The 23,430-nt window shown below is 43.0% G+C and overlaps 1 protein-coding gene across 9 annotated transcripts in view; it reads left to right on the forward strand.

The window, feature by feature from the left end:
* Positions 1–67: 67 nt before the first annotated feature.
* STK38L (serine/threonine kinase 38 like) overlaps positions 68–23,430 on the forward strand; it is a 46,856-nt gene continuing 23,493 nt past the window's right edge. For 4 of the 9 annotated variants that reach the window (XM_040697334.2, XM_040697336.2, XM_046939407.1 and 1 more), the window contains exon 1: positions 68–156. The gene's annotated coding sequence lies outside the window, so the exon portion shown is untranslated. Of the gene's footprint in view, positions 681–850; positions 23,357–23,430 lie in introns of those variants that run through there. The other 5 variants (XM_046939420.1, XM_046939415.1, XM_046939418.1 and 2 more) reach the window with 4 other exon arrangements.

The following is a 23,430-nucleotide window of genomic DNA, read 5'->3' on the forward strand; positions in this document are numbered from 1 at the left end:
GAGAGCCGCCGAGTAAACATCCATCCCTCCGCCGAGGCCCTCCCGCCGCCCTCCTCCTCCTGCCATTAGTGCGGAGGAGGGGGCCGTGCCCGCACAGTGCCGGCGGCGGGCGGCGAGTGAGGAGTCGGCGGGCGAGCGAGCGAGCAGCGCGCGGAGGTGAGTGCCGCGGGCAGCCCCGCGCCTCACGGCTCCCCTCCGCTCGGCCCTGGGGAGCCGCCTCTCCGCGGTACGGTGCGGTGCCGAGCAGGGGGAGGTGAGACCCTGCCAGCGGCGGCTGGAAATCTCCCGCTTCCTCCCCCCGCCGCGAGGCAGCCATCGCCGTAACGCCGGAGGGAGGACGGTTCCGCTGGCGGAGGAGGCTGAGGTGGCTCCGTGCCGCCCGCCGCCCTCGGGGCCGGGCCGTGGGGCTGCGGGCGTACCGGCGGCGGGCAGCCGCTTTCGGGCGGGAGGCTGCCTTGCCCTCTTTAGCAGCGGGCAGATAAATACAGGCACGCGTTCGTCTCCGTAATACGCTTAACCGAGCGATAGCAACAAGCCCCTAGTAGTTCTGCTCTGTGCGGTGAATGGATCCACAGCCTGGTTCCTTAACCTCTGCCTGAGCTGTGGGAGTTTTGAATGGGGCCTGTGATTGGGCGCTTCGGCGCGTCCGACGTGTGCCGGGGCGCTCTGCGGTGACTTAGGTAAAAGTTGAGCGCGGAGAAGCGTGAGGTGCCTCCTGCTGTTTGTTTGTTTGTGTTTGGCGGTGTTTTGGGTTAGCATGACAGAGCTCGCGTGCCGCTAACGGGGTGCCTCGCTGCCGATTTCCTGTTGGCAAAATGCGGAGCAGATAAAGAGCCTTGATACGGCCCCTGGGTGAGCGGCAGGGCTGGAGGCTGGCTTGAAATAAAGGCAGGACGCGTTTCTCCTCAGGTAACTGTTGGGCTACACGCTCGTGTTGTTTGGCTCTGAGCTGCTGTAGGGCAGCGAGGCTTGCTCTGAGGACCACCGGTGTTGGCCTGGGCCATACGCACCCATTCGGTGCTTGATGGGCTTTCCGAAGTTGCTCGAAGCAGAGAGCTCTTGTTTATTTGGGTATATAACGCTAATAAATCTCACTGCGTTGTGCACTGGAAAACAAACGGCAGTCTTGAAAATTGCTTTCACTCACTTGCTTACTCTTTAGGAGCTGGGGTGGAACAGTATCGGTCTTATGTTACTTGGAAGGGTTAGCTGCAGTGCTTGCAAGTGTGCTGGGAGTCCTCCAGGTGATAGGCTGTGGTTGTGCTCTATAGATGAGAGTTATGCGGTTGCAGAATGGTTTGGGTTGGAGGGAACCTTATAGCCCACCCTGTAACACCCCCACCGTGGGCAGGGCTGTCACTCAGTGCATCAGTTTGCCCAGGGTCCCATCCAACCTGGCCTTGCTATCAACGTGTAATTGATGTAATTGAATGCTGGGTAACTTTATTTTATGTATCTTTCTATCATTTGAACTACCTTCTGTGGCTCAGGATCTCTGCTGAGTTCTTTAGTGACCACACAGAGCTTAGTCACTGTTTGAGAAGCACTGTCTTTGCCTGCTGTCCCTGAGCAGGCCGTGAGTTGGTCATGTTTTTAAAGTTTGCCTTCCCCCTCTAAACTCAATTTTCACTTGGTCCCCATTTATTCTAATAAAAATCCTCTGCCACCAGCAGGACGGAGCAGGGGATTAGCTAAAATGTAGTCAATTGATAAACTTTGATATTTGTGTTGTCAGAAGAGCCACAGGGCAGGCTTGTAAATTACAATGGAAGGAATTGCTTCTCTGAATACGGTATTCATCAGCACGAAGACTAAGCTAATATTATATGACAAATGGTTTGCTTTTAGTCCCCCAGAAAGAGGCTTTATGTGTCTTAGATAATGACTGTGGACATAAATCAAGCATAGTATTGTCCGCATAATCATGTAATCTTCTGTTGTTCCCAGCTCATTTCAACATACAGCTGCACTTAGGGCAGACAGGCCAGCATTAGTGATTACATTGCCATAGCTTGAACATGTGGCTTGGGTAAGTGGCTGAGTCTTAATTCCTTGGGTAGGTTGATACAGGATTTTTGGAAGTCCAGTGACAAAATAACAATCACAAATGCTTCTTTTTGTCGTATAAACAGTGAGAGTAACCAAATCTCACCCTGCAGGGTGTGAATTCAGGGAGGGGTTACTTTGTGCATAGTGTGAATCAGTGATGGTGAAGTGTATGCAAGGTGAGGGATCCTTTCTGGAAGGATAGATAGTCCTTCCCAATTGCAGGAGAGTAGGCTGGATTGTTTGATTGGTACAAAAAGTCCTTCAGCTCTGTAGTCTGACACTACAGAGGAACTTTTGGCAGCGTTGCTGCTCCTGTGTCTGCATGAAGAAACAACAGAACGGTTTTTCTTTGATAACAGTGAAACCAAAACAGGGGCTAATAGGATGAATTAACGTATTGGGAAGAACTTACTTTCCTTGTCACAGGTAATTTGATCAGCATGGAGATCATTGAGATAGGTAATTCTCATAGTAAGTACTGTCTTTTGCTTGTGAAATCAGGTCATTTTGTGAAGCTTTCATTAACATTTCACCTAATACTTTGTGTACAGGTTAAAAAAAAAAAGTAAATAAAACACCAAATTGGGGAAATATTAATCTATGCATCAGTCAATCTGATTTTCTGATTTCTTGGTGTTTTTGTTGCTTAATTTTTGCATTCTAGCTTGAGTGGTAAATTTATGCCTTAGTTTCTGATGTATATGGCTGGTATACCTATAAACAAACTGGCAATTTTTTAGATGGAAAACAGTTTAGTGTGAATTGTAGCTGAGTAGAGTATGGTTGCAAAGTTGGATACCTAGAACTTCAGTGTAATAATTAGGAGATAGCTTATATGAGATTGTGATTGTCAGATGGTTAGTTGTCTTCTATATTTTTACTAGTAAAAGGGAACAGTGGCTGATGTAAAACGGTAGCCAATGGGATTTCATAACAGCAAAAATCATACAATCATAGAGTGGCCTGGGTTGAAAAGGACCACAATGATCATCAAGCTTCAATCCCCCTGCTATGTTCAGGGTCGCCAACCACCAGACCAGGCTGCCCAGAGCCACATCCAGCCTGGCCTTGAATGCCTCCAGGGATGGGGCATCCACAACCTCCTTGGGCAACCTGTTCCAGTGCGTCACCACCCCCTGAGTGAAAAACTTCCCCCTAATATCTAACCTAAACCTCCCCTGTCTCAGTTTAAAACCATTTCCCCTTGTCCTATCACTATCCACCCTCGTAAAATCTCCTAAGTAAAACCACAGACAACTATTCACCTTTCAGTACCAAAGAACAGGGAATATTAAGTAATAGTTTGGTACAAACAGGTTGAGCTTCTCTGTAGTATGAGCAAGTACCCTAAAACTTAGCTGTGAAGGGGGGCACAAGGGGCCAGCAAAAGGAAGATGGCTGGCACAAGTGGGGAGCTGAGCGTGCTTAGGTTCGCACTTCTGGGTATGCCAGGTTTGTGTCCTGTCTCCCTGTCCCCAGAGTAACAGATGAGCGACGTTTATCACATTTGTGCTGGGAATGCCAGTGAGAGCAGGGGTGTTCTCCTGCCTGACTGCTGTCTTTGGAAACTCTCAAGTCTGCTCTGGAGGAAAAGGGTTCATTGCCAAGGTAGACTGCTTCTGCCATGTATGCAAGCTTAGAGTTTGCTGGCACTACTAATAATCTGAGTCCACGCTCTTAGTGGATAAAGAAGATATTCCCAAAGATCATTCTTTTCTACTTCTTTTTTTTTCCTTCCCAGGATGAATAGAGCTGAATCTAATGTTCTGAGAGGCTTGACACACCTGCTATGTGATGACAAAACAGCTACAGCTGTTAGAAAAGCCTACAGCTGGTAGAAAGCCTTGGTGTTATGAACACGCTAGTGAAGGATGAACTTGCTTATAGCTGAGCAGGTAGTTAAATTCCAAAAGATATTTTGTTGTCTACAGAGAGATTTTTTTTTTCTACCAGCTTGCCAGCATGCAGATGACCTTGCCCTAGAAACACTTCACTGTTGTTTGGAGCTGAATTCATGATGAACAACCTAGGTTTCCATGTATCACAACTGAGGGCACAGGAGAGGTTGACAAGACGCAGACACGGCCTTGTATATCCACTTCATTTTCCAGTGAAGAGCTATCTCTGGCTGACTGACTAGATCTGAACCAAAATGTGGAGGAGGCAGGAGCTGCTCTCAGGTGTGGCTGTTACATTCTTCACATAGGAACTGAAAAAAAAAATTCCTTTTGGAAATCCACGTTTGCTAAATTAGCCAGGTAAAAATAGTAGCCTGTAGCCCGATAGCATCAGGCTTCTTCTGTGCTGCTTTCTATGATGGAAAAAAAGTGTATCACAGGCATTTCTCAAAATTTGTTTCATTATTATTATTATCTTTATTTTTAACGAGGGATGGTTGCATAACGTGGTCCCTGCCCTTCCCTCTCACTGGTGCCTTACAAGGGAGGTGACTGGAACACCAGCCAAATATCAGCCTGATGATGAAAGGATTGTTCCACTGAAAATGTCACTAATTTTTAGCACGCTGAGTCCTATGTGGAGGGGACAGTTTACATTAGTAACTCCACAGATAAAAGCGTTGTACTGCATTGTTTTAAGGCAGCTGTTGTTTCTTGAAGTTAAAGATAACAAGATTCTTCTGTTTTGTGGTATTTAGCATTTGGCAGAGCAGGAAAGGAGAACAAATTCAATCACAAAGTACAAATTTAATGGGAGTACCTGTTTTTACAAAGTACATAAATTGAATCCAGAGAACAAAGTCGGTGTTTAATAATGATTAAAATTATGATTTAACAAGTCCTAACATCTGGAACCGTATGGGAATTTTGTTCTCCTTTAGAGCTCCTCTGTGGGATGCTAGGCAATCTTATAGCAATGAAAGACCTGGCTGTTACAAACATGTAGCAGCCAACTGTTGAAGGGTGTTCCTATTTAGTGGAGTAATGGCACTTGGTTAACAGTAGCAAACACACTGAGAATTAGTTTCTAAGTAAAACATCCCTAGGGTGAGACTTGTAATTTGGTATCTCTTGGAAGGCATCACAGTGAATTCTGACTTCCAGAATTAGCTGAAAGAAAGGAGTTTCACCGCTGTTGGTGGGATTAACATGCATCTTTGTAGCTGGATTTCACTGGATTTCTTTGTGCTTGGGTTAGTCCAGTGCAGCGGTGAAGTAGTCTGGGTCAGCAGGCTGATAGTCTTCACGACCGACTTGCCATATTTCACTTCTGTAAATTGAAAGCTTTGCTGTGCTGAAGAAGAATTTTCTTGCTGAATTTTGTCATCTGCTTATGGTTTAAAATAATTTATTTTCTTCACTTATTGAAGTTACAGCATGGATCATCGTTTCTGCAAACCTTGTGGGAATGACATGAAGGTTTTTATTCTTTAAATACAGGGTAGGAAATATTCAAGTTTAAGGAAGGAAATAAAACTTGAATATATTGTAAATACAGCTTCTGGTAAAGTCTTACAATTTAGTCCTGCCCCAGTCTTAACAGGCTCAGTTAATCATTGCATCGCATCATACTAGCGGCACAGATGCAAAGTTTATTATAACAGTTCTTCATGAATTCACCTCTCAGGTACGTCATGAGCAAGGAATATAGGTGACCATTTTATATTGAAATGCTTTAGGTGGGTTCTCTTCTGGTTAATTTTTGTATGGAGGCTCTTACCCTATCTTGGCCTGTTTATCTTCTCATTTAACGGGAAAGGGGAATTCATATAAAATATGTATTATATGAGCATCTCGGCTCATTTATGTGCTGGATTTGGTGACTTCACTGCTCAGTTGTAAAAGCAGCAATTAAAAACTTAAAAGTAATTATTATTAATTCTACTTTATTAAAGATAATCATTTTAAAAACACTTGGAATTGTGTCCCATAAATTGTTTATGCTTTGAATTATTCCTGATAGAAATTGAGCCTGAAGTCAGAGAAAAACACAAAGGTGAACAAAAATTTATGGAGTAGATCCTATTTCTTTGAAGTATTTGAAAAGCACGGCGTGCAAAATATGGCTGTTACATCAAACAGATGTAGTGATGAGACAATAGGGAAATCTTCATGGACTAAATAAAAATGTGTACGAGTGTAAAACATGAGTATGATTGACCTTTAGTATCTGTTTAAAAGAGATGTGTGTGGAACTGAAGTCAACTGAAGGTCCCCATGGTATTCTTCAGATGAATCTGACTGCTACGGCTGTTGCTGCGGTTGAGTTGTGCAAGTTGTGGTGCGGTTACACAGCAACAGAAGTTGAGGCTGTGGTTCTCAAGTTCAGTGAGCAACAGTCTGTTGGGAGCCCACAGTGTGCTCTGAGGCCATTGTGTCTCTTTGATTTAAAGAAAAAAAAAAAATAAAAACCCCAATTTCCTGTCCCATTGACCATCCACATTCTGCTGACAGTAAATGTGGACTGCAGTTTAGAAATATCAGAGTGATGATACAGGAGGGGGAACGGCTGTTTACAGGGGTGGATAGTGACAGGACGAAGGGGAATGGTTTTAAACTGAGACAGAGGAGGTTTGGGTTGGATACTAGGAGGAAGTTCTTCAGTCAGAGGGTGGTGACGCACTGGAACAGGTTGCCCAAGGAGGCTGTGGATGCCCCATCCCTGGAGGCATTCAAGGCCAGGCTGGATATGGCTCTGGGCAGCCTGGTCTGGTGGTTGGCGACCCTGAACATAGCAGGGGGTTGAAACTCAGTGATCACTGTGGTCCTTTTCAACCCAGGCCATTCTATGATGAACAGTGATAATTATCTGGTAGATAGACTGAACTTGAGATGTTCTGCATTCTCTTTTGTCCTTATACTCCTGTAGAACCTGTACTTTAGTGTAAGTTCTTGAGGGCAAATGGTGGCGTTATAGTTAGAAATAGTTTATTTCAAAAAATAAAAGGGTAAGTCGACTGGAGGGAGAGAGAAAGATCTGGAAACACAAAACCAGTTAGTTTGGATAGGAAGATGAAGGGGAAGTAGTGAAGCAGATTCCTTCCTTCTCCTTTTAAGCCTTCTCTTTCTTTCTTTCTTTTCTTTTTTTCGTGAGCCAGTGATAAAGCTGGAGGGAGAAGAGAAAAGAAGTATAATGCTTTAGATGTTCAAGCTTTGCTGGCAAACCTTCACAGGTGCTGGCAATTTTCTTTTTGCTTCTTTCCAATGTTGTAGCGTGCACTATTTCTTGGCAAGCTCTTTCACAGTAGTTAGCAGTCCAGCGAAGTCACTGTGAGCCCCAGGTGCACAAGGAAATGCAAAACTTTCCCAAGTTTGAGGCCATGTAAATAAGATATTTACAAAAGAATGAAGCTGTGCGATTAAAATTTGGCTTTCAGCTGTGTTGGCATGGAGGTAATGTGAAAAGAAAGGAGCTGTCCAGGTGAGGATTTTAATGTGTTTACCGGCTGATCAGTATGAGCATGTAAATCTCTGTGTTTCCAGAGGGCTGATAAGTACACCTGGGATGTAATTTACATGCAAGTGAGCTTACATCAAAGATGCCTGCAGTGATATTTCCTCTTTATCTTCCAAGACTTACTGCTCTGGGCTGTGTCACGATGAGGAGTGGAAATGAGTACTGCATTGAATGTATTCAATCCCCCCGACGGTGCTGCAAGTCTCAGACTGGACATTCAGGTTGACTTAATGTAGTACTGCTCTAATCGCAATTCCTTCAATCAATATCAGCAGTGCAGATAATACTGTAGGGTGACTTGAGGGAGCTTTGCACTCAATTTTTTTCGGAGGATGTCTGGGTACAACCTGCACATTCCCTGCTAGCACAGAGCTGCTTGCTCCAAGTCTGTGCTGAAAACATCATCTATTGTTCACTCATGGCTCCACAGAGTTTTAGGCTCCACTTGGGTACCACTGAGCCCTATTTAATAACACAGGGAACTATATTAATGCTAATTCTTTACTTTTGCTCACTGACATCTATGACAATTATATGTCAGCAAGGGGGGAAATAGGGGGAAAAAGAAAACAAATTAATTTCCGTGTCTGGGAAAAAAACAGATAAAGCAGAGCAGAGATGAGAGAATATACCATGTTTTAACATACCCTGACCTACACCACTGACTTCAACTGCTGCTTGCAGTTCATTTTGCCAGCAGTAAGGCTGCCGCACAGCTTTGCTGAATACCTTTTCATAGTGGCTCCTTGGAGCCTGGCAAAGCAGCTGCTGCCTTGATTTTCACTCTCTGGTAAGATGCAAGACTATGGATGCGGTGAGGATATAGTGAAGAAATATACTTGACATGTTATCTGTTTAAATAAGAAGAATAAGAGACTGCTTTGTAAAATATTTGCAATCAAAACAGCTTTAAGAAAAAGATAAAAAAAAATAAGTAGGTACATATCCGTTTTCATGCATATTGTAGTTGATTGTATTTGAAAGCATTGAAAGAAAAAAGTCAAAAAACAAAAAAGTATTCATAAGGCGATTGGAATGGAAATGGTTATATTCTGGTAAAGATAAGTAATTTTAGCTAACCTCCTCCCACCCTTTTTATCAGACCCAAATGGAGAAAGCTAGTTTAATGTTTTACCATCCCATCTCAGACTCAGATTTTGATCCCCCAGACGTGGGCCGAGCCTGTGTGGAGGAGTCAAGGCTACAAGAGAAGGACTCATGCAACAGTTTCCATTAGACTATTTTCTCTTTTTAAAAATAACCGAAACCTGTTAGTGTTCTCTGTATTTATTTTTAATGTAGAGGCGCATTTTTGAGGGTAGTCTTACTTGACAGTGTCTTTTGTATTTCCGTTTGACTGTAATTTCCTCAGTCTGAGAAACACAACTAAATGTCTTGTCTTGGTCCTTTTGCCAAAATGCTTTAAAGCAGTTGTGTCGTCTTGAATGATCAGGGACTCCATATGTACTAAGAGTGTGAACTTATCTAAGGGCATATGGGAGCAGCAATGATTGTGCACTGCATGCAGCTGAAGGCTGTAGTTGCTTGAGGAGATTTTTTTCTGTCCTTTTGGAATCTAAGTGCTTCCTCTCCCTCTCTCGGCTGCCAAGGCAAGGCTGCATTTTACTGCAAAGACGTTAAGGTCCACCCATCCCCCTTTTCTTTGAATTCTCAAGTAAATCTTCTCCAAATATTGCAAATAAACAACAGTAAGACCAGTGTAAATCCCACATTTGTCTTAGTTGGAATGCCAGACTTCTGTCTGGAACATCTGAATATGTGCTTAGGGTGCAGCTTCCTTCTATTCAAGGGTGGTGATCATCTAGTCAACAAAGCGTTGGATTTACAAGATGAAGTCACTTACAAGAGAAGGCTCCTGTCCTATATGGAGCAATATTCAGGGAGCAAAATAGGGGATATTTTGCTTGTGGTGTGGCAAGTGCTGCACCTGCTTGTGCTTTTTCCTCTGTTCTTCGCCTAGATCAGGAATGTAGCTTGTGCTTGATGAAGGGTGCAGGATTTCTAACAGAAGTAAAAATTAGCTATCTCACAAGGACTGCACTAAATGCATTCTAATGGCTTTCCAGATTAATGGGATCTAAATCAATGTTTGCTAGTGACAAATGCATCAATAAACACCAATTTCTTTGCAATTCTTGGCTTTCTATGATATCTTAATGCTGCTTCTAAACAGGAACCCTCTCTTATTGATGTCAGGCAAAAACCATTTCCCATATTGGATATGGTGGCATAATTCTCATCTATTTCAAGAGGGAGGACTGACAAAGGATAATCCAGCCTCTGTTCTAGGTACTGGGGACGTTTTTTTGAAGTGCCAGGCAGAGAAAGAGTACAGGAATGTATTAAGGTCTCTTTGTAAGTCCTTTTTCAACACTGAAAGAGCCTGTGCTCTTTGAGGTTCTGGCCACGTTTGACCCTGCATGCTTCACAGGCATCATTCAGTTGGTTCAGCAGCTGTTTATGAAGCACCAAAATTCAGAAGGCTTTCATCTTTTCTGAATGAAACGCATTCTTTTCGTTCAGCTGGCATTCCTAAATTTGTGAAGCAGCACCAGTTCCCTAATATTAACTGTGTTTATGTTCAATTGTGTCATCCAAATGTAACAGAGTTCAGATTAGTTAATACCACTGAATAGGTGTTGGTTTTTTTTGGTTTCTTTCTTTTTTTTTTCCTCAAAACATCTGCTCTGAATTCCAGGAAGGTTAATTTGCTGAAATTTTTGATGGTTTTCAGGGGGTGTGAGGTTTTATTATGAGAAATTAAGTTTGTGATCAAAGCATTTGATCTTATACTATTTGTATCCGCTTAGAATGACTCCTTTTAGAAATTTAAGAGGCTGTTATTTTTCTCTTGGTGTTCTAAATTTCAGTTACTTGCTTCGTGCCTCTTTTTTGGCAAGAGATTAGGCCAAAATTCGTGGTGATATATATCCTTGGAATGGAGTGGTTTGCTCAAACAGAGTCTATATTTGTGCTAAACTTTCTTAAGGAAAAATACTGAACTGTTAAGCTTTTACTGGCTCTGGAAAGCAGACATGAAGTTAGCATGTGAGAAGAGAATGTTCCTGTTGACTGGCCTTCTTTTTGCACAGCTGTGGCATGTTTAAAGTCAGCAGGTCTTATTTTTTCCTACTGGGAAGGTGTGGGATTACATCTATGAGGGCTGCTCTGAAAGTAATGCCTCCTATTTTATGATGCTGGTCTGTGATAGAAGTGGCTGTTGGTGGTATGAGAGTAGAGGCCGAACCTTCCAGCCAGTATCCCACTGCATTTTGTTGCTGTGTGACTGGTGGCAGCAGAGGGGCAGTCTGACAAAATGGCGTCTGACATGGAAGATGTGGTCACGTGAAAGGTGTGTCACTGAATTCCTCCATGCAGAAAAAAATGGCACCCGTTGACGTTTGTTAATATTTGCTGAGCGCTTATGGGGACCAAACAGTGGATGTGCACACAGTAAGGCGGTGGGTGGTGCATTTCAGCAGTGACTGCATTGATGTGAAAAACAAGCCACGTTCTGGCTGGCCATGCACAGCTGTCATACCATAAAATTAGGAGCATCTCAATCAGCTCATCCATGTAAACCAGCTAATGGTGATAACTATGATGAAAAACACTGTTCTGTAGCTGAGAATCTGGTGTAACAGATATCGTTGTAGTGCTCTTTGCATCTGTTGTTTCTGTGAAAATAAATAGGAGGCATTACTTTTGGAGCGACCTATGCATTTGTTTTTACACGCTCTCAACTAAGCTCTGTGTTTCTATAGTAGGCACTGGGATACTTTCACAAAAGATGCTTGGTAAAAACAATCCATGCTTTGAAGAAACATGCTATTTTCAGGGAGGATCGGTCATTTTTTCCCACCTTATTCAGTCCTTGGCCTTTCAAATGGTATCAACAAAGGAAGTGACTATTGCAAATGCTTTTGTGGTTCCTGATTTATGGAGGGCTGGATGGAGATCCATTGACTCATTTCACATAAGCCACCAAAGAGCTGCTTCCAGTCAGAGCTTGGACCAGGCTGTTGAGCTGAAAGACGCCATCCCCAACTGCCAGCCATGCTTCACAAGAAACACAAGAAACACACGTTACAAATATTTCAACATTACAATTCAGCCTTTGTTCTTTTAGCACTTGGCAAAGGATGTCTCCAGAGAGGTATTTTTAGCAAATGCTATGTAGAGAGCTTCAAATCTTTCTTTCTTTGTGGAAGATATTTTTACTGTCTGTGAGATGCTCAGAGTTAAAGGATATAGAAATGACAAGATGCTCAAACCTCGGTCAGATTCCAATTCTCTGAAGGTTTTGGGGACCTGGGTTAGGTTTTGGGTCCATGTTAGAGACAGTTTACCAGTTCTCCTCTGCTGCTCTGTTGGGCAGGGATGCCACCAAATATGTTGGCTTTATTTGGTGCTTAAAACATATTTAACTGGAAGTGAAATCCATGCCATAGGACTGCTGTTTGGTTTCAAGAAGTGTTTGGGAAGCATGCTATTGACTTGGCCAACAGTCATGGGTTTTTGAGAAGATCAGGAGAAGCAAACTGCTAAATCTGAAGATGAATTCCAGGTACGCTCATCGTGTGCTGATGGCTGGAATTGTATCAGCTGCCAGACAGGATTCATCTGTCCTTACCTGAATGTTTAAAAGCTGCATATCCAAGGCAGTTGGTCACTTCTGTAGCCAATGGGGGTGAGAAAGTCCTTTCAGAAAGGGCTTCCTCTGAGCTGCCTTAGGAGGAGATGTTTGCTTCTACCTCATGAGGGTGACTTCTTAGCACTGTGCCACTGCAACAGAGCAAAGGCTGGCTTGTTTTTCGGGAGAAGATGGCAGCAAGCAAGGCCCCTGTGACCCTGCAGCTGTGCAGGCCTGGTTGCCTGTAGCTGCTCCTGACTGCTGTGTCAGTGTGACTTCTGAGGGATTTCCCATGGCGGATGAAGTTTCAATAATAAAATCCACTGGCCTCACCTTGGTAAAATATCCCTGCAAGTACATGCAAAAACTTGTGAATTCTCAGACTTCTTGTTTTGTCAACAGTGTAGTTGGAGTATATATGTGTGTGTGTATATATATATATATATATATTTTTTTTTTTTCCCAGAAGAACATGAGAATATGCTTCCTCAATCACAGCTGCAAAAGTGCCAGGGTACAATGTAAACACAAGCACAAGCAGGCAGGCGTGCCTCTGTAGAGCCCAGGGCTCAGGTCATCTGAGCTTTGTTCTTGGCTTTTTTTTTCCCCATTTCCTTGTGTAGTTCTAGTTTTTCCCATAGTTCTTTATATTGTTTAGTGTTTGTCTAAAAACAGTTCCATAAAACATTTTTCTTGAGTGCACAAATAGTGTTTTACAAGCACGTACCTGTGTGAAGGCTTGCCAGAGAAACAGCTTGCCTTTCCCCAGTGCTGACCTGATGTGACTGTAACACTAAACGGAAGACAAGAATCAGGACTGATGCAATGATTCCATTTCTCAGCTCATCCCTTAGGTTATATAAGCTGCACTTTATACTTCAGTTTCTGCTGTGGTGCTGTGTACTTGGTTGTGGTATTTTTTTTCTTTTTGTTTTGTTTTTTAAATCTTAGGATCATCTTGTAGTGATGTTTGCCTCTTTGCTCACATTGAAAAATCTGTGGTATTTGTAGAGGATCTTAGTGGTCTTTTCAACCTTAACGATCCTGTGAAGCTGATGATTGTGTAGATGTGAAAAGCAGAAGGTATTGTAGGCAGTAATACTTGTGCATACATCAGACAAGAGAATGATTGAGATGAGTGCTGAGGAATACTGAACTTAGCTATGAGATTCTTTTTTTTTTTGGATACTCTCATTTTTGTCCCCTCATTTTTAAAATCAGATTGATATCGCCCTGATATTTTGTAAGCTACATGTGAGGAGTGCTTTGTAAGCCTAAAGCTTATCTTGGATACATTAGCATTATTATCAATACTACCATAAGTGGTTGGAGTAGGAAGGAATCTGTTCCCCAGTCTGCAGTAGGCACTATTACAAGGCACGATTCTCTGGATCAGTTTTTCCTTGCTCTTACATCTCAAAGCCTTCCCAGGATTGAGCCTGGTTTCAATTACTTTCCTTCATAATCAGTGGTGATGTTTCTGATGCCTTGCTTTACAAAATGATGTGCTTTGATTTCTTAGTTTTGCAAAGTACCTCAGGAGTTTGATAGAAAATTATATAAAGGAATGAAACAATTTGCTTGAAAGCTGGGAGGCAGCTATATCACACTGGGAACAGAATAAAGCTTGCAGCTCTGATTCATTGGAAGATGCATTCTGGTATTATTAGCAGGAGGCATATCCTGAAGGAAAGGAAAGCAGCTTGAGGCTTGGTAACAACCCCAAGAGACCTTTGCAGATTCAGGCAAGCGTGGAAGGGCCCCTTTCCTCCTGGAGACTGCCAACCCTGCAGTTGCCCTGTGCTATCAGGATTTGCTGAAGTTTCTACAGTTTATTTTATTACTGATTTATTTCATAAGACTTTACTCAAGGAAATTTACAAAATAAAAATAAAAACAGACTAGCCTCCAGATCCTACTCCCATCCCAGTGTTATCATCTTAGACCTGGAGAAACTGATGATGTTTTTCTTATTTATATATGCCTTAGGTACAGCTCAGTATCAGCTGAGGAATGATGTGTGGAACAGAAAGTGCTGGGTTTTTAACAGACCTTTTCAGAGTGCCAGGGCTACTTCTAACGTAAGGGATTTTATTTGGTTTTATATTTTTGTACGTAAGTGCAGGTGAAATGTGTCTTAAGATTCAATTGAAGCGTTAATTAATCATCCGAGGAATCACAAATTTAAATGATTTTGGTTTTATACCAATGCTATGTTACTGCATTCCTTTAAATGCCCTTCATGTTTTCAGATGAAGTGAAGAGAATATAGCAGAGCATCTACTTTCTAGTGATTCATGAAATTAAGAGGCCCTTTGCCTTCCCTGTCTTAAATCAACATGACAAACTACATCCTTTACAGGGCTATATTACATATATTCCCGGTGCTTTACCAGGAAATTGGTAGAACTTCCCAAATGTTGTGCATTTATCTTTCTTTAAAAGACAGCTGATTAATGTTATTTGCATGTGAGCAACAGAATGTGTAAACATGGACTGGGGACTCATTCAAATGAACACTTTGAGTTGGATTCATGACTGCAACATTAAGCCAAGGGTGAGTGTAGCCCGGCTTGGAAATGCAATCACGAAACTTGGCAACTTATGGCATGTTAGTATTGTCCTCTCTCTGTTTCCTTTTCCCATGTATTTTCTGAAGTCAGAATGAGACTTCAGCCCCGTCCTTGGAGCACTGAAAAACATCTGCCTTGCTTATCTTGCCACACACCCTCCCAACCGTGATACACAGATCACTGCCCCTTCTCCAGTCGGCTGCAGAAGTTAACTCTTTCTCCTGTCTGATGAGGTGGACAGCTTAGAGAAGTGTAATGACAAGGAAGAGGCCATGCACATTAAAGGTTTTGGGGCCGGCTGAAATGAGTCCTTTAATAAACAGGTTTTTTTAAATACTCCAGCTTCTTTCTTCCTAAGAGCCCAGGTTCTTTGTACGTATGAACTCATTAAGCCTCCTGATGTGATCTGCTTAGGTATGTGAGTAGTACATCTGCTCTCTTGTAGGGTAACTGAGGTACACTCTAGGTAGACTTTTTCCTTTTATTTTTCTGCAGGATTTGTTATTACTTATGAGAAATGAAATAGAGTCTAGATCATCTGTTATTTAATGCAGCTTCCTGTGCTATAACCATACGACCGTTCTTCCTCTATATGTGTATCATCTACAAATGGAAGCAGAACTCTCAAAATATTTAAATGCTTGTATCACTGCTAAATGCCAGGATTTTAAAGGTGTTTTTATTTTGTGGAAAGATTTGACCACCTCAACTCACTGCTGGGGCTGTGTTAGGGATGCCACAGCTGGTAACTCTGGTGGTGGAGCTGCTGAGTACAGCAGGATGAGTGAGAAATTAAGAGAGTATCTCAAGGTGGGCATTCCCTTGTTTTACTGTGAATCAGGCGTTGGGCTTTGCTCTCAGCATTCTTCGGGTGGTCACAAAATCATGCAAATTAAAACGTGATGCGTGTCTCTCTCTACTGTGTGGTGTAGACCTGTGATCCATGTTAACAGTGCTGTTTTGATTTGCCTGTCCACATTGAGCTGTGTTTGACACATCGCCAGAACCAAGTGGCACCCAGGAGGAGTACCTGGCATGGCTTTTGGTGCAAGCTAAAGCAGCAGCTACTGCAAACCTTTCCTGATCTTTGTGAATATAGGTAGGGTTATTTGTGAAGAGAGCAGTCTCTGAGATGTCACCTAGGGGATGTTCAGTTGGTCATCGTGATATGCCTCACCATAACCTTTTTCATCAAACTTAAATGATTGTGTTATGTATTGATGCAGCATGAAGTAAAGGGGATGTGGGAGTTTTTCAGTGCAGAGCTGTCCCCACCATCAGCCCTCTTCAAAATGGAGCCAGCAAAAGCTAGTGCAAGAAGAATGCGTCTCATTGGTGAGAGTTAATATTTGTTTACCAGTTGTCAGAGTTAGGGTATGACATAGAACTCACAGCTCATCTGATGTGCCTGGCCACTGGGAAAAAGGACAATCCTGTCCTCCCATCAAAGCAAGTGTATCCAAGCCTTGCTTGAATGGGATTCAAATCTAGGTGCCTGCCACAGAGGCAGAGCCATTCCTCCTTGATCCGTGTGCTTCATCACTGTCACTAAATTTTTCAGTTGTGTACTTAGAACTGGGACTTGCAGCTGACTGGTTTTAGGAAGGAGCAGTCTCCTTTTTCCAGAACATGGGGATGACTAGTACCTTAGCTTTGTCAGGCAGCTGCATTTGTCTGACTCACCTTTTGGCTGCGTCACTGCAGACTGCTGCAGTGTCAGGAAAATAGTAGGAGTGCATGGCCAGGAGGGGAAGAGTGAATAAAGAAGTGGAGGGAGAGACAGGGAGGGTCTTCTTTCCTTTTCTCTCCAAGAAGCAATTCAGATACCTGCACTGACACTCCTGGAAACAGAACTTGGCAGTGATTTCTGTCCTTTCTGTGCAAGTGCCTTGTGCCCAGAACTCATTCCACTAAGAAACATTCATGTTAAAGATTTCAAAAGTAGAAATGATCTCATTCTTCCTACTGCTTATTTGGGTTTTCTGTCTTGGTTACCATTTATGGGGAAATAGCTGGTTGTATCCAACTTGTCAAGCGACTGACATCACTGCCTGAAAGACCCTTTTATTTGTCTCTCCACTGATCTCCATCTTTACACTGTTGGTACTGAACTGGTACTTCCATTTACTCTTCCTGCAGGTAACTCCACTTGTCCTCACCTCTGCTTGTTGGATGAAGTCATAATGGCACTTAGTCACCTTACAGGGCAATAGAGACTTGCCTGTTGAAAAGCAACACTGAGAGCTGTTCCGCAGGAACTCAGGTGTTGTTTTTTTTTCTGCCTTCCTATAAAGCCTGCACCTTTGCATCTTAAGTGACCTATGTTGCATGAAGAGTGTTTCTTACTGATGAGTCTTGTTCCTTTTCTCAGCTGCCAAGAGCATGCTTAGTCCTCAGCATATGTTGTAAGACCTTTCTGAAGGTGTTACTGATAGGAAAGGCTTGCTCCTAGAGAGTTGGTTGTTTTGCTCTCTTATTCTTATCATAATCAATTTAATCTTGAAAACATATGAAATCATGTTCTCTAAGCTTTTAAGTTTTTAAATCTCTCAATTTGCCCATTTTAGCATGTTTAACTTTGGCACAGATATGCCAAAGCTTCTGTATCTTTTATAATCTTAGGCAAATAAGCATATATCTTTAACCCTTTTTCTTTTTCTTGCAGCTGGATCTGGCCAGAGCTTTTGCTCATACTCTGCTTTTACTTCTCTTGTCCTTTAACTAAGAAACAGGATAATTGAATTAAATCTCTGAGATTAAATTAATGGAAAATACCACCCATTTTGAATGAGCTTTTCCAGTCCATGACAGGAGAAGGACCTTCCACAGAACCTAATGCTTATCACAAACCTCATTGTCTTTCACCTAGCTACAAATCCTCTTTTCATTTTTCTTTTTTTTCTTTATACACCCTTCCAGGAAGATAAGGGATAGGAATATGTGTGTGTAGGAGATAGGAGGGGTTATGTATATGTACACATCTGTAACAAAGCACTCCTGGATACGCCTTAGCCCTAGAGGAGATGAACAGCTGTGGCATTAAGCAATGGGCTGCAGGGAGGAGGCAAGGAGGATGGAGGTAAGGGAGCAGGTGGGAAGTCTGAACTGAATTACCTGTTCAGTGACGTGTGATGAGTGGACACCAATGGAGTAGCAAATAGAGAGGCCTTTCAGGTAGCAGTCTAGGTTGCTTAACGAGTTGGATACAGGAAGGCTGTTCGCATCTTTTTCTGTATCCTGGGCATCATCATGATCATCTGCTTTATGTGCCAACAGCTGTCTCCTTCTCCAAAAACCACAGTTAGAGAAATTAGCTGTTGTAGTGGGATTCAAATGCGCAAGCATCTGCTCTCCAGCATTGCATGTACTAACAAGATTCGTTACCTGCGTTTGTAGCTTTGAAGGCCGGAGGGATCTGTTGTGCTCATTAACCCTGGCTGCAGGCACTGTGCAGGCCATCACCGGTCATTGATGTTCTGCATCTCATTTAGCAGCCAGCTCCTTTGCTGGCCCAGGCTGATCATGTCTAATTACTATATTTAATTTGATTGATGTGATTCAAAAAGAGCCTTGCAAAAGTCAGGGTTTTGAACATACACGAAGCAAAAAAGAAAATAAACTCAGTGCCCTTCATCTTGTTGTACAATTCAGTATAAAGACCCCTCCAAGTTCCCAAAGGTGAAGTCCCTCTGCTTCTCTCACCCAAAGCTCCTTAGAAAATGGGAACTCAGAAGCAAAGAGTTGGTTTTCTTGTATCAAAGCTGAGAGTGCATTACAGTTTCAAGGAAACTTCATGCAGTTGTCTCATTAGAAACTCCTCCTGTTCTTTGCTACTTCAAGTTGTACCTCTTGGCCACAAAAGAGCCAAGGCTTGGAGATACCGTCTGTGATTAGATTATACTTTCAGACAGCTGTCTGTTTTGTAGTGGGACATGTCTTTTGTTACACTCAAGTATAATCTTATTCGGAAAAACCAGTCACAAACAAAGGAGGAAGCACATTTTTTGTTCAGTGACCTCTGAAAAGTTGATCTTGCTCTGTCCAGAATTATTTAATGGTCCAAAACATTGCAGCAAAATGTTGCGCTTCTTCTATGTGCAAGTTGATTTAGCTGGTCATAAAACTGTTCTCTTGAATCCATCTGGATAGAAGTGCCAACTAAAAGCTGAGAAAATGCTTAGGTGCATGTGAACACATTTGCTTCTGGTGGTAGAAGCATCTAAAACCAAGAAGCTCCTTTAAGAGGGCAGTGATTTGTATGGCCATGAAACTTAGGGAAGGTCAAATGAAAGGAAAGATGGAAGTAAGCTAAAGCAAACTTTGAAATGTCATTTCACTGCACGGCATTGTTAGAGCATTGTTAGCTTTCTCTTTTTGCCAGTAAAGTGACATACATCACTTTAGGTGGGCCCTGAAAGCGAGAATGAGCTGTGTGGGGCTGCCAGTTGAGTTTGCCCATCACGTGTTATGCTTTGGGCCTTCCAGGTGCTGACGAAGCTGATGTCCATTCGGAGCACTGCCTGGAAGACATCACAGCATGTGGGTAGAATCACAGAATGGTTTGGGTTGGAAGGGGCCTTAAAACCCACTCAGTTCCAACCCCGTGCTGTGGTTGGGGCCCAGAGCCCCATCCATCCTGGCCTTGAGTGCCTCCAGGGATGGGGTATGCACAGCTTCTCTGAGCAACTTGTGCCAGCGCCTCGCTGCCCTCTCAGTATAAAACTTCCTCCTAATAACTAATCTGAATTTCTCCTCTTTTAGTTTAAAACCATTCCCCCTTGTCATATCACTGTGTAAAAAGTCACTCTCCATCTTGTTTATGAGCTCCTGTCTGCTCTCTCTGTTCTCAGCACCACCACTGCCCTCCAACCTTCTTGACTGAGCCGACATACAGCTTCTTTATTTTCCCCCTTCTCTCTACATGAGATTAATGGGATCTGTGTTTTTGTCTATCTTATGGCCGCCCACATAGTAATTTTAATGGGTGTTGAAACCCAAGTGATTGGGTTGTCTGAAAAAGCCCTTCTGCAAATAAAATAAAAAGGGTTATTTGAAAGAGCTGAGCTAATGATCTATTTATTTATTTAGTATTGTATGTCCCTGTGAGTTGTTTAACACTCAGTGAACGTTCTAAGCACAGGATGTCTCCAAATTGTGCTGCTAACTGCGGGACAGAGCGATTGATAGAGTAAATGTGTCCTTAAAAGTTGAGTAACGTACAGCTGAAATGGAAGTGGTTTGTTATTAGCGATCTTAAACTTTAATAGCTGTTCTCCTAATGTTAGTGAAAGCAAAAGTTGGAACTAACTGTTTTAAGTGTGCATATATATTTGTTTATGCATAGCTTATGTGGACAGTCATCTACAGGTGTCACATATGTACCTATCTGTAGGCATCCATGCACAGTTTTACCCGCCCTGTATTGTTTCCTGTCAGGGAAAGGCATTTCCACTTGCTTGCCACACTGCTTGCTGGAAGCAGAGCGGGGCTGAATCTCGGCCTGGTGCTCTGGGAGCCTGCTGCTGCCCTCCTTGAATGGCAGGAAATCCTGGAGTGCAGAACAACTCCAATATTCAGTTTTTATTCCTTATTAGGAAATATTTCCTTGTTATTACTGCGGGTGTGTTGTGACGATTTACAATTAATTTCTGTGAGCCAAATGGAAGAGACAAGGCCCAGTTGCTGAACTCTTGCTCCCTTTGTTTTCTTTTGACCAATGCGGGCAGAGCTGGCCTCCCTAGAACACCTTAAAGGAAGAGGTTTTTGCCCAGTGTAGTCGCTCTATCTGGGTTGTACAGCTCCTTGTGCTGGCACAAGGCGTCGAGTGGCAACGAAACAAGGAGATGGCTGGGTGGGAGGTGGGACAACTTCTCTCAGAACCAGCGTCAGCTGGTGCCAGCTTGGAGTATACATCCAACTGTGGCCTTTGCTGATGTTGTTTTGAAAGGCTTTTTGCCTCCCTAGAGCCCCTCCTTTACACTTCGGGGTCACCCCAGACTGTCCCCTGGGCTTTCCCAGTGCCATCGTTCCTGAAGGGCAGTGTCTGCTGCAAGACGGCCCCGTGCTGTCCATTGATGTGAACGTCTCCTCACGGCTTTCTCACGGCCGCGAGGTCGGGCCTGGGCAGCCTTTGCTCCTTTCGGTGTGGGAGCTGGGACCAGGCCAGGCTCTTCCTTTTAGCTCTGCTCATAACGGTCGGCTCATCTGGGCCTTCCAGGGGAAAGCGAGAATGACTTAAAATGGCTAAAACATTCCAACATCTCTTGCTTTTAAATAGCAGAGCCTGTGCCGACAGGGCTAATTTTACTCTGTTTCTTGGTGCTGCTTTAAATAGAACAACTGTAATTCATTCTGTAACTTTAAAGGAGCAAAGCTTACAAGAACGTAACTCATTGGGAAATGAATAACAAATGAAAGGCAATGAAGTATACAAGTGAGGTAAATGAGACTCTAACATTAGTGACAGCTTGTTGCAGCTTTGAATTTCCTTTCCCCCCTCATAAGGGGACTGCACTAAAAGCTGGAGGACGTCAGAAAGAACTGGTTTGGGCCATAACACAAGAAGAAAAATCTGCGTGTGAAGTGTCTGTTTTGTTGTGTTTGGCAGGGAATGTTTCTTCCTTCAGGTAGTATATTAAATAAAATAGGAATTTGTGAGTGGTGATACTACTGAAAACATGAATTATTTAGGAACGTAGTACTTATTTTTCTTTCTGAAACATATCACAGAGCAGTGCATGGCAAACACTCCGGTCTGATAACCATGAGCTTCAGCAGTGGCAGTAGTGGAGCTAGCATCATCTGATGCTAGGACATAGAAGGAGAACATGACATTAAAACGTACCAAATTGAAGTTCATTTCTGCCAATTAAAGAAAAATCTTTGGACAAGGCTCTGTTTTTTACATGAGAATCTGTATTTAGTAATAAATTAAGTATTAAGGGAGTTGCAAAATAGTGGCACGTAATTAGTATAGATGAGGATGGTCAGGTTTTTCTTGTTTTCTTGCTATCCTGAGAATGCAAGATTCTGTAGTGTTTTGTGTGTTCCTGGAGCCTTGAAAGTGGATTTGAAATGGGTTGCAGAAAAAGAAGGCAGGGAACCTCTATGGGAAGAGACTCAGTCTAAACAGCTGGATGGTGAAAGCATGCACAGTGCAAGTGCCAAAATTGTGCTAGCAGAAATAGCAGCGCAGAAAGTCCTTTGCCTTTGAGTCTGGTAGCCTAGTATGACCACGTTCTTTTTCTGTTTCATCTCTGAAGCTGCCAGCTGTTCCACAGCACCTCTGTCTGTGCTGCACGTTCACATATCAGCTCACCATGTGCCCAGCCGTGCGCTCCAAGCTGCCCACAGAGCCTAGACAGCTCTGCTCCAGCTGCTGCTCCTCCCCTCTCGCTGCTGTGTCACACCACCCTATCCTGATGAGCCTTCAGTTGCTTATTCCATTTATCTGTCCCTGCCCACTGCTTTTTGGTGTGAATCATGCAGTTATTTGTGTGTGGTGGGTTGTTTTTCTCATATGCATGTGTGTGTATATATATATATCCTGCTTCTCTTTTTAAGGAAATCCAAACAGTTTGGAGGCAGCAGGACTGGTGCTCAGACATCCAGCCTTTCTGTATCCATGTCCTTTTCCAGACAGCACTGTATTCTTTAGATGCAATCCTTGTCACCACTGCTTTTCGTGCCCGGTTTTACTGGTTGCCTTGCTGTGTTATCTGTCCAGAGTCACGCAGCATTACTAAGCATACTCTGGCTTCTCACCCAGAAGAGCGCCAGTGCTACGTGCAGTGTTGATCTCTGGCATTTCTAAAGGTAACCACTGTATTGTGCTGTATGCGTTTACTATAGAACAGGTCTGACACCAAAAGTGGATCTCTCCTTTCTCTTTTAATTTCTCATTCTTGAAAATGCCATTCATGTGCTTTGTTTCAGGAGAAAGTGATGATGAAACACATTTTGCTAAGAAAATTAGGTCTTTTGAAAAGCAGAAATATATATTTCAGCATCTTCCTTACCAGAGGCTTCCACTGAAGAGCCAAAAGTTCATTGTAAACGGAAACTTTCCTGAACTTTGCAGTTTTACTCCTTTTACTGCAGTAGGGAACTGCCTCCGTAGTTGCTAGGGTTTAGGCATGTGCTTGAATATATAAATGAAAACAACTATTGGCCTTACCATGGAGTGACATAGCCATTTTGAGAGGAAGGATTGATGTTCACTGTCTGCTTACAAACATGTAGCTATGTGTTTAAAATTGGTGTCAGAGATCCGGAAGCATGAGGAAGGCAGCAGCACAGTTCTGTCACGTGGAGGAAAGCATGCTTTTGTCTCTGAAAGAATTGTGGTTTTTGGTCCTTGGCTTAAATATGCATTTAGTACTGAGCCTGGAGTAAGCTTACTCTAGGACTTGCATGGTTTCAAGGATAAGACTATTCTCCTTATAGAACTCAGATCCAGATGATATATCAAGTCTGGGCCTACGCAAATAGATAGTTACACCAAACTATATGATGTAAGCCAGGTGTGCAGGAGACCTACCTGTAAGGAGGTTGGCACCTTCAGAGTCAGTCTTATGGAAGTAAAGCCCAGTCGTCATGCTGATGACTGTCCAGCTTGCACAAACTTGCTTTTTCTGATGATGGAGGATGGAAAGTATGGCATAAGGTAATGAAGTTCATCTCTTGACATCTTCTAACACATCTGGATAAGTAAAAATAGGCTCTGAAATTACCAAGGGC

The sequence above is a fragment of the Gallus gallus genome, chromosome 1 (genome assembly GCF_016699485.2).
Source record: "Gallus gallus isolate bGalGal1 chromosome 1, bGalGal1.mat.broiler.GRCg7b, whole genome shotgun sequence".
NCBI classification, from domain to species: Eukaryota; Metazoa; Chordata; class Aves; order Galliformes; family Phasianidae; genus Gallus; species Gallus gallus.